The following is a 12404-nucleotide window of genomic DNA, read 5'->3' on the forward strand; positions in this document are numbered from 1 at the left end:
TTAAGGCACCCAAATTGGTAATTGGCATTAGTAGATACATCTAGGATGAAATGATTATTACACAAGATACAGATAAGAAAGTTGGCTATGAAAATTAACAACTTCCCCAAATCTTTACAAAACAATTATTAAAAGGGGAAAAAGCATCGTGAAAGGAAAAATTATCAGCACACTGAGCTTGCATGGTTTATGAAAATGGAGAGTAAAGATGGGTCATCTTTCTAGGTCCCCAACAAATTTGTTTTGCCAAGCAAATGATGATAACATTTCGATTCACATAATGTCAACACAACGGGTTCGAAACCTTTATGATCATCCTCTTAGAAATAAAAAATGTCGAAGCCGACTTCTTTGTAAACGAAAAGCAGTAAAAACTATTATTGAGCTGTTCCTTGACATGAGATGTGATCAAAAGCTTTCGATCTCCTAATTCAGTCGTCTCCTTCTATGCACTCGAGGGTCACTTCTGTCGACATCTGAAACCCTAAAGTTATCATTTCTTCTTCTGGAAGATGAAGCTGAAAGTGATACAACAGAGTCTATTTCGGCAGCGGTGTCCATTTGACTTTCCGAGTTTATTACAGCAGCAATGCTTGAGACCGAATCTCTATCATCAACTGGCAGTGGCTGCTCCTGGTTTCTTCCCACCAGATTGCTTCGAGAATGCACTTCAACTATCCTTTCTGTTGAACTCAATGCAGATGACAGAGAAGTACGTCTTGCAACTCTACGTAATTGATTGTGATTGTCTTTGACGGAACAAGAATGAATTCGGGATGACAGACATCAGTGCCATTGGTGCTGCTAGGCCTCAAATCAACATCATCAAGTGATGCAACTGTAGTTTGCTCTCCACGCAACCTGCGAGATGTCATGATCCTACTAAGGACAGAATCAGCTATTCTGTCCTGCCCTGGCACCATTGGCCTCTCTTGGATGAGTCAGGTCTTGGCTCAAATCAAATCTGCTTCCAAGACGGCGAATCATCCTCCACGGGGAGATTTAAAGCAGTCCTTTGAATAGTTTGCCTCCAACTCTCCACCCGCCGTGCAGTGGGCCGAGGAGGGACCTTAAGACCTGAGTTATCTTCTGGCTCAAGGTCAATTTTCCCCCGACCATAAATTGGGGTCAGAGTTTTAACTGTCACCTCTTCTTTACAAACAGGACATTCCTTTGCATCTGAATTCACATCTAACAATTGGCAGAGGCACCACCAACAAAACAATGACACAAGTTACGACAGGTTCCCGGGCCAAATCCAGGCATATGTTACAATCAAAGAAATTCCCATCATTTCTAACTCCCTTTTCAATCATCCTTGCTTTCTGAAACATCATTTTCCATGAATCCATCGGTATTCTCACTGGTTTGGGTACATCATCACTCTTCTTCCACAATAACACTACCCTCACCTGTCTGTGCCATACCCGCATTGTCTGAATTCCCCATAAATTGATCAACTCCACAGATAGGTTCTGAGTTGCAGCAGGAAATTGAACCTGCTGCCATCTCCACCGCCGACGTCGAACTGCTTCCCTAATCCGATTAAACTGATTATCAACCAAATCCCAATCCAAACCTTCATCAGACACTGATCCAGACCCTGTCTCAGGAGTAGGACCCAGATTCAAATCAAGGTTCATTGCATCATTTGTTTCCTCACCCATAAAGAATGCTCCAAAAACCCCTTATTTGCGATCCCATATAAAGCCTCCTTACAATTTTTACAAGTTAAGGTACACAGATATAAAAGACCTTTAATTTACACAAGAAGAAACTCATACCACATAATCACAAAAGCAAGCCCAAACCTAAAAAAATACTAAATCTTACCCTAAAACATAATAAAGCCCAATTCAAGAACCTTTTCTTGATCGCTAATTCACAACCTGAAATTATACCATTGTCACAAACTATCAAGAATCCAGACTCGTAACCTCCAAATTTAAGAAACCTAACTTCAGGCCATCAAGCTGGTGATTATAAATACAAAGAAAAATAGATATGGAAAAAATTATAGAAAAATAAGACTTACAAAGGAAAAAGAGAGACCTAACTTTAGCCCAATCTTGACCATCAAACTAGGAGCTTTAAGTGCCGTGAATCAATAGTTAGATGGATAAATACAAAAGAAAAATAGATATGGAAAAAATTATAGTAAAAATAAGACTTACAAAGGAAAAAGAGAGACCTAACTTTAGCAGCTGTCAATCTTGACCATCAAACTAGGAGCTTTAAGTGCCGTGAATCAATAAGTTAGATGGAGCGAGTCGTATCTGAGAAAATTTGGCTGTGATTCGAGTCCCCATGGATTGTTTTCTTCTTGGGTCAGCGACATTTCGTCTCTTTTTGGAGAGTAAAAAATTGAAAAAGAAAGGAAAAAAATGGAAATTTTTAGGTAATTAGTTGGCTATAACAAAAATATTACATTTATGTAATCTTTTAAGGGGTAAACTACAAGATTATCACTTAATTTGGACCATATTTTTGTTTTTGTCATTAAAGTATACAGTCTTGGATATAATACTAACATTTTCAAATTCTAGTCCTTAGATCATTAAATCTTTAACGTTGTTTATGATATTGTGTTTTTTTTTTGTTGATGGATTAAATGAGTTGTGACGGTTATTGACAGCAACTAATTTGTACAAAAAGTTGCAGTGGATGAGGAAATCGGTTGTTGGTCAGTGTCAATGAACTTTGTCTCCATCAAGAGGAAGAGTATAGCAGAGTTAAGGTGAGGTAGTTCCATTGAGGATGTATCTTGTGTCGATGAACTTTGTCTTCGTCGATCATTTGTGTGTGTATCAGTCGTATGGGTTATAATGACCACCCATAGGCTGGCAGGCTAGGTGGATATAGTCAAAAGGCGGTGGATAAAGATTTCATGGGAACCTTTGGTGGTTGTGAAGTGCAAGGATGGTGTGTGTGGAGGATCTTTAGTGGGGGTACAACACTTGTCTCCCCTTAATCGATAGAATGTCATAAAGTACCTTGACTCAAGACTTAACCGTTGAAGTGTTGCAGATGTTAACGAGCATTTTTTTTGGAAAAACATCCTAACTATTGTTTTTTTAATGGCTCAAAAGTTTAAATGCATATAGCTCTATGTTTTATATGGTTTAATGGCGCGTTGTTTCGACCATTGGGGATGTACCACTTCGTCCTACTATACAAAGAGGATTTGGCGTAGCAATCTTAAATCATATTGTTTGTCGTTTCTCCTTTTTTATTGAATTGTCTATGATTTGAACTTATTGTCATGGTTTTGAAGAAGAGTACTACGAGAGTTGTTAGAGATAGAGAGGAGATAACTGAAGCAAACTGTCCATGGTCAATAAATGGTGGTACCTTTAAATGTGAGACTCGTCAACTTGAGGCTAACAATTTATTATTGAGTGGAGATTTATATATGGACTTGTTAGTGTGTGTGACAGTCGTATTGTTATAATGGTTACCTGTAAATTGATAGGCTAGGTGGATATGGTTAGGAGGTAGTGGATTTGGTTTTGGTGGGTCATGTAGGTCTGTCAGAAATCATATCTACTAATTATCGTTTTTTGAGCGATGTTAGATATTTGATACCATTTTTCTGGAGATGTTCTCTATTTTTTTAGATTTATGTGGTTCAGAGTTTTGAAGATGTCATGGGATCCTCTGATAATTATGAGGCATGTGGATAGTGTGTGAAGATAATATTTTCCTTGTAGAAAATCTTAATCTTTATCTCGTCCTCATCATCTTTTTTCTAGTTTATTTAAGATGGTAATGTATTCTTATTTCAATTAGATTTATAAGGCAAGTTTGTTTAATGCAAAGTTTTATTGAATGCCTAATAAATATTAGGGTTAAGTAAATAAATTGTCTCTGGCTATAGAGTGATGTTTAATTGAATCCTTTGACTATTAAAGTTATAAAATGGTCTTTGAAATATAAGTCATTGTTCTGTTGACTCCCCCAACTATTAAAAGTTATAAAACAATTATCCGACTATTTATATGTTTCAAACTTGTCCTTTTTCGTTAAAAATGATGGTTGTTTGAGCTGGACGTTAACTTGCAGAACGAGATATGATAAAATATGATCTCAGAATCTCAAACGACTATACAACTCAAACAGTTATCGGATCATATTTTATCGTATATTAATCAACAGGTTAACGTCAAATTCAGACGCCATCAATTTTTTTAAAAAGAGAGTTTAGAACATATGAATAGTCGAGTGACTATTTTGTAACTTTTAATCGTCAAAGGACTCAACAAAGCAAGCCCCATAACCGGGGATCATTTTATAAATTTAATAGTCAAGGGACACTCAACAAAGCAACGTCATAGTCGGGGGACCATTTGTGTATTTTACCCTATATATTAATGATGAATTGTTCAATATAGTCATTAAATGATGTTTGATATAATCTATCAAGTATCCTAACTTCTTCCATGTTTACTTTAATTCGAGAATTTAATGACTATTTTCTTTTATAAATTGAAAACAATAACTTGATTGCTGAATTGTGTTGTATTGCGCATAATTTAAGAGAAATTTGATGCATCAATTGAGATTCTTAAACTTGAATCGCTGCCCCATTTTGATGTGCTTTGAATCTGTTATACCTTGTTAAATAGTAAAATTCAAAATTTGCAATTAAGGACACATGTTTATGGCTCAATGATATAAATTGTTCGGATTTACTTGGTATGTGAATTTGGTTCTGATAAATTTTAGTGAATGTTAATTAAAATGGTGTAATGGTAAGGAAGCTTCTGTAAGGAAAATCATTAGAATCAATGATGGATCGAGGGAGCAGAAAGTAACAATCACCTCCTAAAAATTTAAAATATTATATATTTTGATTTTTTAAAAAATATTTTCTATGAAAAATCTGTTTTTATATTCTAAAATTGTATATTTTAGTCATCTCCTAAAATTTTAGAACTCTACAAATCAAGAGAACATGAGTAAATTCCCACCGGTTTAAGCTGCTTCTGGAATCTGGGATAACGAATTGCTCACAAGTCAATGGTTTGAAATTTTTTGTTATAGTTTAGCCAATAGAACAGCAAAAGCCAGCTAATTGCCTTATGTTACACGGATTTTGACCAAGATGCAAATAATTGAGGGTAAAATACATCTCAAGCAACTCAATTATGTGTTTAATAATAAACGGGTCACTTTTTTCTAAAAATCACAAAATATCACTTAACTAAAATATTATTATAAACATGTCATTAATATTTAAAACATCATACAGAATAGTGACGTTTCTAGATATAATAATAACTTTGGACTCCAAAATTTATACAATATATAAATTTGATCCTAATTTGAAACAGTTTAATAAATTCAATAATTAATATTTTTTTTCGTTTTAGTCTTTGAAACTCTCCTAAATTACTTGATCTCCTTTCATAACTGTTATATTATATTCCTATTACTTTTTTTTGGTATAAGAACAGTTTAACAATAACTTGTTATTACTTTATGGCATAATGTAATTATCCGATTACTACTATGATTTGATAGGCTAATTTAGCTTGACAGTATTACGGAAAAAATGATTAAATTAATTAAAATTTTAAATATAAATGGTTAAATTTATCAAATTATTTTGAATTGTGACAAAATAAATAAAATGCATAAGATTTGGTTACTAAAAATGTAATTATATCATGTCACATTAAACGTTCATTTCAATTTTAACAATATAGTAACATGTTTGCAATTAAAAACAAAATGGTGAGTGGGTCGAGCTCCCAAACCTTGAGAGATTCGGGCTTCACGATTTTTGTCAATTTCGTTAGCAAGAGGATTCACGTTTCTTTTCTCAAGCAAGTGTTTCAGATCTACGATGTTGTTTTGGATGTGTTCATCGCGTACAAGAGTTTGAAAAGAAAATTCGTGGACTCTACTTTTGCTTTCGTTAGGTTCAAAACTAGACTTGAAGCAATATTGGCGGTTAAGAGAGCTGATGGTATGGTGTTGGATGGCTTTAAGATCAGAGTTTTTCATGAATATCTGTCGGATAGTCGTAGCAAGAAGGTAGAGGTGCTTTGCAGTCGTAACATGGTTGGGAAGCCAGCTGTTAGTGTTGCTAGGTCATCTAAAGAGGTTGTGGGAGGTGCTTTGGCTGAAGGTGGATTGCTGTCTCAGAATTATGTTGGCCAGAAGGTTGGGTTTCATAAAGGTTCTGATGCAGTTGTTCATGTTAGGGTTATTGATGAGTGTGAAGCTAGTTCTTCTTATATTCCTTCTGTGGATAGTACGAGTGTTATTATCTCTAAGAGTGAGCTTTCTTGGAAGGAAAGTTGCTTGGTTGGCAAAGTTAAGATCAGCTTTAACGAGAATGTTATTAAATCATCTTTCAAAGCTGAAGGTTTGGATGTTAAGGTTAGCTGTTGGCAAGATCGTTTGCTGATTATCCAATTCAAGAATGTTATAGATTGTCAGGCTTGTTGGGTAATAAGAGATGATTGGATTCGTTCCTGGTTTGATGAATTGGATTTGTTGGAGGGTTATGATAATAGGCTTAAAGTAAAAGTGTGGGTCTCTCTGAAATATGTTCCTCCCTCGATTTGGAGTGTTTAGCTGTTCAACGTCATTGGATGCTTGTGGGGATGAGTGATTAAGGTAGATGAAGATACTGCCAATAGAGTTAGGTTTGATGTTGCTAGAGTTTTACTGGAAGTTCCCTCCATTTCATCTATTCCAGACAAATTATCCATTGTCGTTGAAGGTCGTTTATTCTCTATTATCGTTCAATTTGTAGTGCAGGAAGAGGCGAAAGTCATTCTTGATGGATCCAAGGTGGAAGGTGGAGAGTGGTGTACTTGTTGCGGAAGACGGCTATCGGATAGAGCAAAATCGCAACTGATAATTTGAGAAAATAAAAATGAAGATAAAAAGAGACACAAAATTTACGTGGAAAACCCCTAAATAAAATAGGGTAAAAATCACGGGTAACGGTAGAAGAATTTCACTATGAGAAAATAGGAATTACAACATCTCTTGATCTACCAAGGAGAAAACAATGATAATTCTCTCTCGATAAAAAGGAAAAACAACTCTCAAGAAACTCTCTAAATTCTCTCTAGTATTGGAAGAAAGCTAGAATGCTTTGGGATGATTTTGAAGCTATATGAGCTAGGGTATTTATAGTTGAAACTTAAGGACTGATCTTATAAATACCCTAAATTACAATGACTAAAATTAATTATCTTATTACCCAATTTCAACAAAAATTAGATGCCTAAATTATTTGACTTTTAACAATCTCCCACTTGAAGATTTGATTAGAATAATCATATCTTCACACCATTCTTTCTACCTTGTACCTTCATGTTGCTTACGTTTCTGACAGGCCACAGGAGGATCGACACCAGGTAAATTTATCAGCGTTGATAGCCTTCGTCATGAAATCTGCTATGTTGTCTTTGGTATGGATCTTCTGCATATCTACTTCCCCTTCTTCCACCTTTTCACGAATGAAATGGTACTGAACTCGTATGTGTTTTGTCCTTGAATGAAATATTGGATTCCTTGCTAGATGCAAGGCGCTTTGAATGTCACAAAACAGAGAGACATACTCTTGATTGTGCCCAAGCTCCTCCAATAGCATCTTCAACCAAATTGCTTCTTTACTGGCTTGTGTAGCTGCTACATATTCTGCCTATGTTGTGGATGTAGCCACAATTGACTGTAATTTTGAAACCTAACTTACAGCTCTACCAGCAACTTTGAACACATATCATGTAGTAGATTTGCTTTTATCCAAATCCCCTGCATAGTCAGAATCTACATACCCATTGATTAGTAAGTTTGATCCTCTATAACATAATGCAACATTTGAGGTCCCTTTGATGTATCTCAGGATCCTCTTTATTGTATTCCAATGCTCTTTGCCTGGATTCGCCATGTATCGACTAACCACTCCCACTGCTTGTGCAATGTCTGGTCTTGTGCATATCATAGCGAACATTAAACTTTCCACTGCTGATGCATACGGTACTCGAGACATCTCCATCCTCTCTTCTTCTTCACTGCTAGGACTCATACTGGAGGATAATTTGAAGTTAATAGGAAGAGGGATAGAAATTGGCTTACAATCTTGCATGCTAAATCGTGACAAGATTTTCTTCAAGTAATTCTTTTGTGAAAGCCAAATCTTCTTATTACTTCTGTCTCGGTGAATTTGTATCCCTAGACTCTTGTTTGCTGATCCCAAGTCCTTCATTTCAAATTCACTAGCCAGTTGTGCCTTCAATTCTTCAATATGATCTTTGTTGGGTCCTGCAACCAACATGTCATCCACATACAACAGCAATATAACAAAATCGTTATCACCAGACCTCTTGAAATAAGCACAAGGGTCTGCATTAAGTCTGTTGTATCCAAGGCACATAATAAAGGAATCAAATCTCTTATACCAACACCTCAGCGCCTGCTTTAGACCGTACAGAGATTTGTTCAACCTGCAAACCAAGTTCTTCTTTTCGTCTTCTTCAAAACCTTCAGGTTGGAGCATATAAATCTCTTCTTCAAGATTACCATGAAGAAAAGCTGTTTTAACATCTAGTTGCTCTAGATGTAAGTTCAATGTAGCACACATTGCCAAAACTACTCGAACTGTTGTTAGTCGAACCATAAGAGAAAATATTTCATTGAAATCAATACCTTCTTTTTGAGAATATCCTTTGACCACCAGTCTTGCACGATACCTCTCAACTTGATCGTCACCATTTCGCTTGATTTTGAAGACCCATTTGTTACCAATTGGCTTCATTCCTTGTGGTAGTGGCACAAGGTCTCATGTATTATTTTTATGAAGGGCTTCAATTTCTTCTTGCATCGCCATCATCCACAGTGAAGTATCTGAGCTGGTTATTGCCTCCTGAAATGTTGATGGCTCACCGTCCTCTGTTAAAAGGCAGTATGCAATATTACCTTCTATAACATAATCTGAGTGCCAATTGGGACGTCTTCTCACATGATCTGATTGACGAGTTGTTGGGGCTTCAGAACTCTCTGGTTCTTGTTCATCATGTGCTGGTTCTGCTTCAGAAGAATCTCCTTGTTCAACCTCATTTTCTACATGTATCTGTGTAGTCTCTGACTTTTCAGTGCTATCATCTTCTTCTTTTCTTTGTAGTTTATCTTCTACAAAGATAACATCTCTACTGATGATCACTTTGCGGGCAGTGGGATCCCACAAGCGATACCCCTTTACTCCATCAACATACCCCAAGAATTTGCATTTCCTGGATTTTGGATCCAACTTTGAAATTTCTTGGGAGTTGTACATCACGTACACTATACTTCCAAATATATGAAGGTTTGAATAATCAGCTGGTTTTCCAGTCCACATATCCATTGGTGTCTTCAGCTCTATTGCAGTTGATGGAGCTCGATTCACCAAATAACAGGCGGTATTGACTGCTTCTGTCCAGAATGATTTTTCTAGGCCTGCATCCCTCAACATTGCTCTTGTTCTTTCTAACAAGGTTATGTTCATCCGCTCTACCACTCCATTTTGTTGAGGAGTGTTTGCCACTGTGAACTGTCTTTTGATGCCTTCTTTCCTGCAAAAGTCATCAAATTCTTCACTTGTGTATTCTCCTCTATTATCTGTTCTGAAACACTCGATTTTATTTCCAGAATCAAGTTCCACCCGCGCTTTGAAGTTTTTCAAAGTTGAAAACACATCGGACTTCTTCTTAATATGATACACCCAACATCTCCTGGAGTAGTCATCAATAAATGAGACAAAATATTTTCCTCCGCCTAGGGATGTAACTGGTGATTTCCATACGTCAGAGTAAACCAGTTCTAGAACACTTTTGCCTCTAGAATTTGATGTGTTAAACTTCAACCGGTGCTGCTTACTTGTTATGCAATACTCACATAAAGTAAGTGATACCTTTGTTAAGCCTGGAAGTAGCTTTTGCTCCACAAGGACTTTCATTCCTTGTTCTGACATGTGTCCAAGTTTCTTATGCCATAGCATTGCAGAATCTGAACTACATGAGGCAACAGAGGCTTCTGCTTCTAGCAAAGTCTCTCCCTTTAGCATGTACAAGTTTGCAGCTATTTTTTCGCCTTTCAGCACCACAAGCGCTCCACGAAACACCTTCATGATTCATTTTCGTGTTTCAATCTTGCTTGCATTATTATCCAACAATCCGTAGGATAATAAATTTTTCTTCAGGCCTTTACGTGCCGCACATCTCGAACAACTTTAATTGTTCCATCATACATCTTTAACTTGATGGTTCCCACACCAACGATCTCTAAGGCATGATCATTGCAACTATACACAGATCCTCCTGAGACAGGTTCATAATGATGGAACCATTCTCTTCTTGAGGTCATGTGATATGTCGCTCCCGAATCAATGAGCCATATATCTGCAAATCTTTTTCTGCCTTCCACGGTGGTTGACGCTTCACAGCATAGAGCATCTCCATCATCTGAAGTGTTTGTGGTATTGCCTTGTGGATTGAAGTTTTTATTTAGACTCCAACAATCCTTCTTCAAGTGACCATTCTTTCCACAGTTGTAACACTTTAAATTCTTCTTGCTTCTCGACTTCGATCTACCATGTTTGTGACTGCTGCTTTGGCCACGTTCTGTTGATCTCCCTCTCATCGTTGTCATTGTTGTCAACGCTTCTGCTTGTTGCAGATTTACTTGTCTGTCTTCCTTGTTCTTGCGCTGATTTTCTTCTTGTAGAACAGCAGCTGCAACGTCATCGAAGACTAGACTGGTGATATTACTGTTTGTCAAGTTGATGATGAGTTGATCATACGAATCTGGTAGACTTTGAAGTAGAAGTTCAGCACGTTCTTGTTCTCCTATTTTACAGCTTAAAGATGTAAGCTGAGAAAATAAAGTGTTCAGTGTATTTAAGTGCTCCGTCACTGAAGTAGATTCTGGCATACGGAGAGTGTACAATTTTCTCTTAAGGAAAATTTTATTGTGCAGCGATGTGGCCTCGTACAGTTTGGTGAGATGATCACATATCTCCTTAGCTGTCTTTTTCTCCTCGATGCTTGACAATATTATATCTGTTAATGCTAGATGAAAGTTTGCCATAGCATTCCCGTCCTTTTCGATCCATTTGTTGTCATATGTGAAATCTACCGGCCTTTCACTGATAGATGCTAGACACCCGTCTTTCCTCAGGATTGCCTTCATCTTCAATTTCCACAATGAGAAATTTCTCCCATTGAATTTTTCAATATCAAATTTCGTTGACATAGCTTCTTTTACGGATATCTCCCACTATTTCACTATCGTGAATAGTTCTCTGGAACCTTCAAAGAATTGGTAATACCTTCTTACTTTCTTATGTTGGAGGATCCACCTTTTGGTGGCAACCACAAAGACAATAAGCAGATATTACACACTCTAATCTAGCTCTGATACCAATTGTTGCGGAAGACGGCTATCGGATAAAGCAAAATCGCAACTGATAATTTGAGAAAATAAAAATGAAGATAAAAAGAGACACAAAATTTACGTGAAAAACCCTTAAATAAAATAGGGTAAAAATCACGGGCAACGGTAAAAGAATTTCACTATTAGAAAATAGGAATTACAACCTCTCTCGATCTACCAAGGAGAAAACAACTCTCAAGAAACTCTCTAAATTCTCTCTAGTATTGGAAGAAAGCTAGAATGCTTTGGGATGATTTTGAAGCTATATGAGCTAGGGTATTTATAGTTAAAACTTAAGGACTAATCTTATAAATACCCTAAATTACAATGACTAAAATTAATTATCCTATTACCCAATTTCAACAAAAATTAGGTGCCTAATTTTTGACTTTGACAAAGCACCATTTGGTACCTAAATTATTTGACTTTTAACAGTACTGAGGTTGAAGAAGGTCTAATTTCTTCTGTCTTCGAGGCGGTGGGTACTGCAAGAGGTGGTATCGTGGGGGGTGTTGTCGCGCAAGACTATGGAAAGTTGGTATGTCAGAGGTGTAATGAAACCAATGTTTTTTTGGATGATAGGGGACAAAGTGTAGTTGATAACGTGGACTATGCAGGGCTCCATGTTGTGCCTTTCTCCTCTGTTAATGAGCTTCGTGAGGAGCATGTTATTGTCGATAAAGTCAAAGCTTTTATAGATGAAGGGGGACAACACGCAACTGATTTAGTGGAGTGTAGTCGTGAGCAGCACGTGTTTGACGATAGTGCTGGTTTAATTAATATTAATAGGGGAATGGATCTAGCATGGGCGAATCAACCCATACTCACCAGCACTAGGACTTTTGACGTGGCTTTTGACGAGGTGTCTTCCTTCCTCGTGTTGGATGAGGAGCATCCGGTAGATAACTGTGTTTTCAGTTCTGGGAGCTCTCTTATAAGGCCTATTATCCCCAGTTCTTCGAGTGTTGCTA

The 12404-nt window shown here is 36.9% G+C and overlaps 1 pseudogene; it reads right to left on the reverse strand.

Moving 5' to 3' along the window:
* Positions 1-1989, reverse strand: LOC120146582 (annotated as a pseudogene).
* Between the last annotated feature and the right edge of the window lie 10415 nt (positions 1990-12404).

This window comes from Hibiscus syriacus, unplaced genomic scaffold, assembly GCF_006381635.1.
Source record: "Hibiscus syriacus cultivar Baekdansim isolate YM2019G1 unplaced genomic scaffold, ASM638163v2 tig00110930_pilon, whole genome shotgun sequence".
Lineage (NCBI taxonomy): Eukaryota > Viridiplantae > Streptophyta > Magnoliopsida > Malvales > Malvaceae > Hibiscus > Hibiscus syriacus.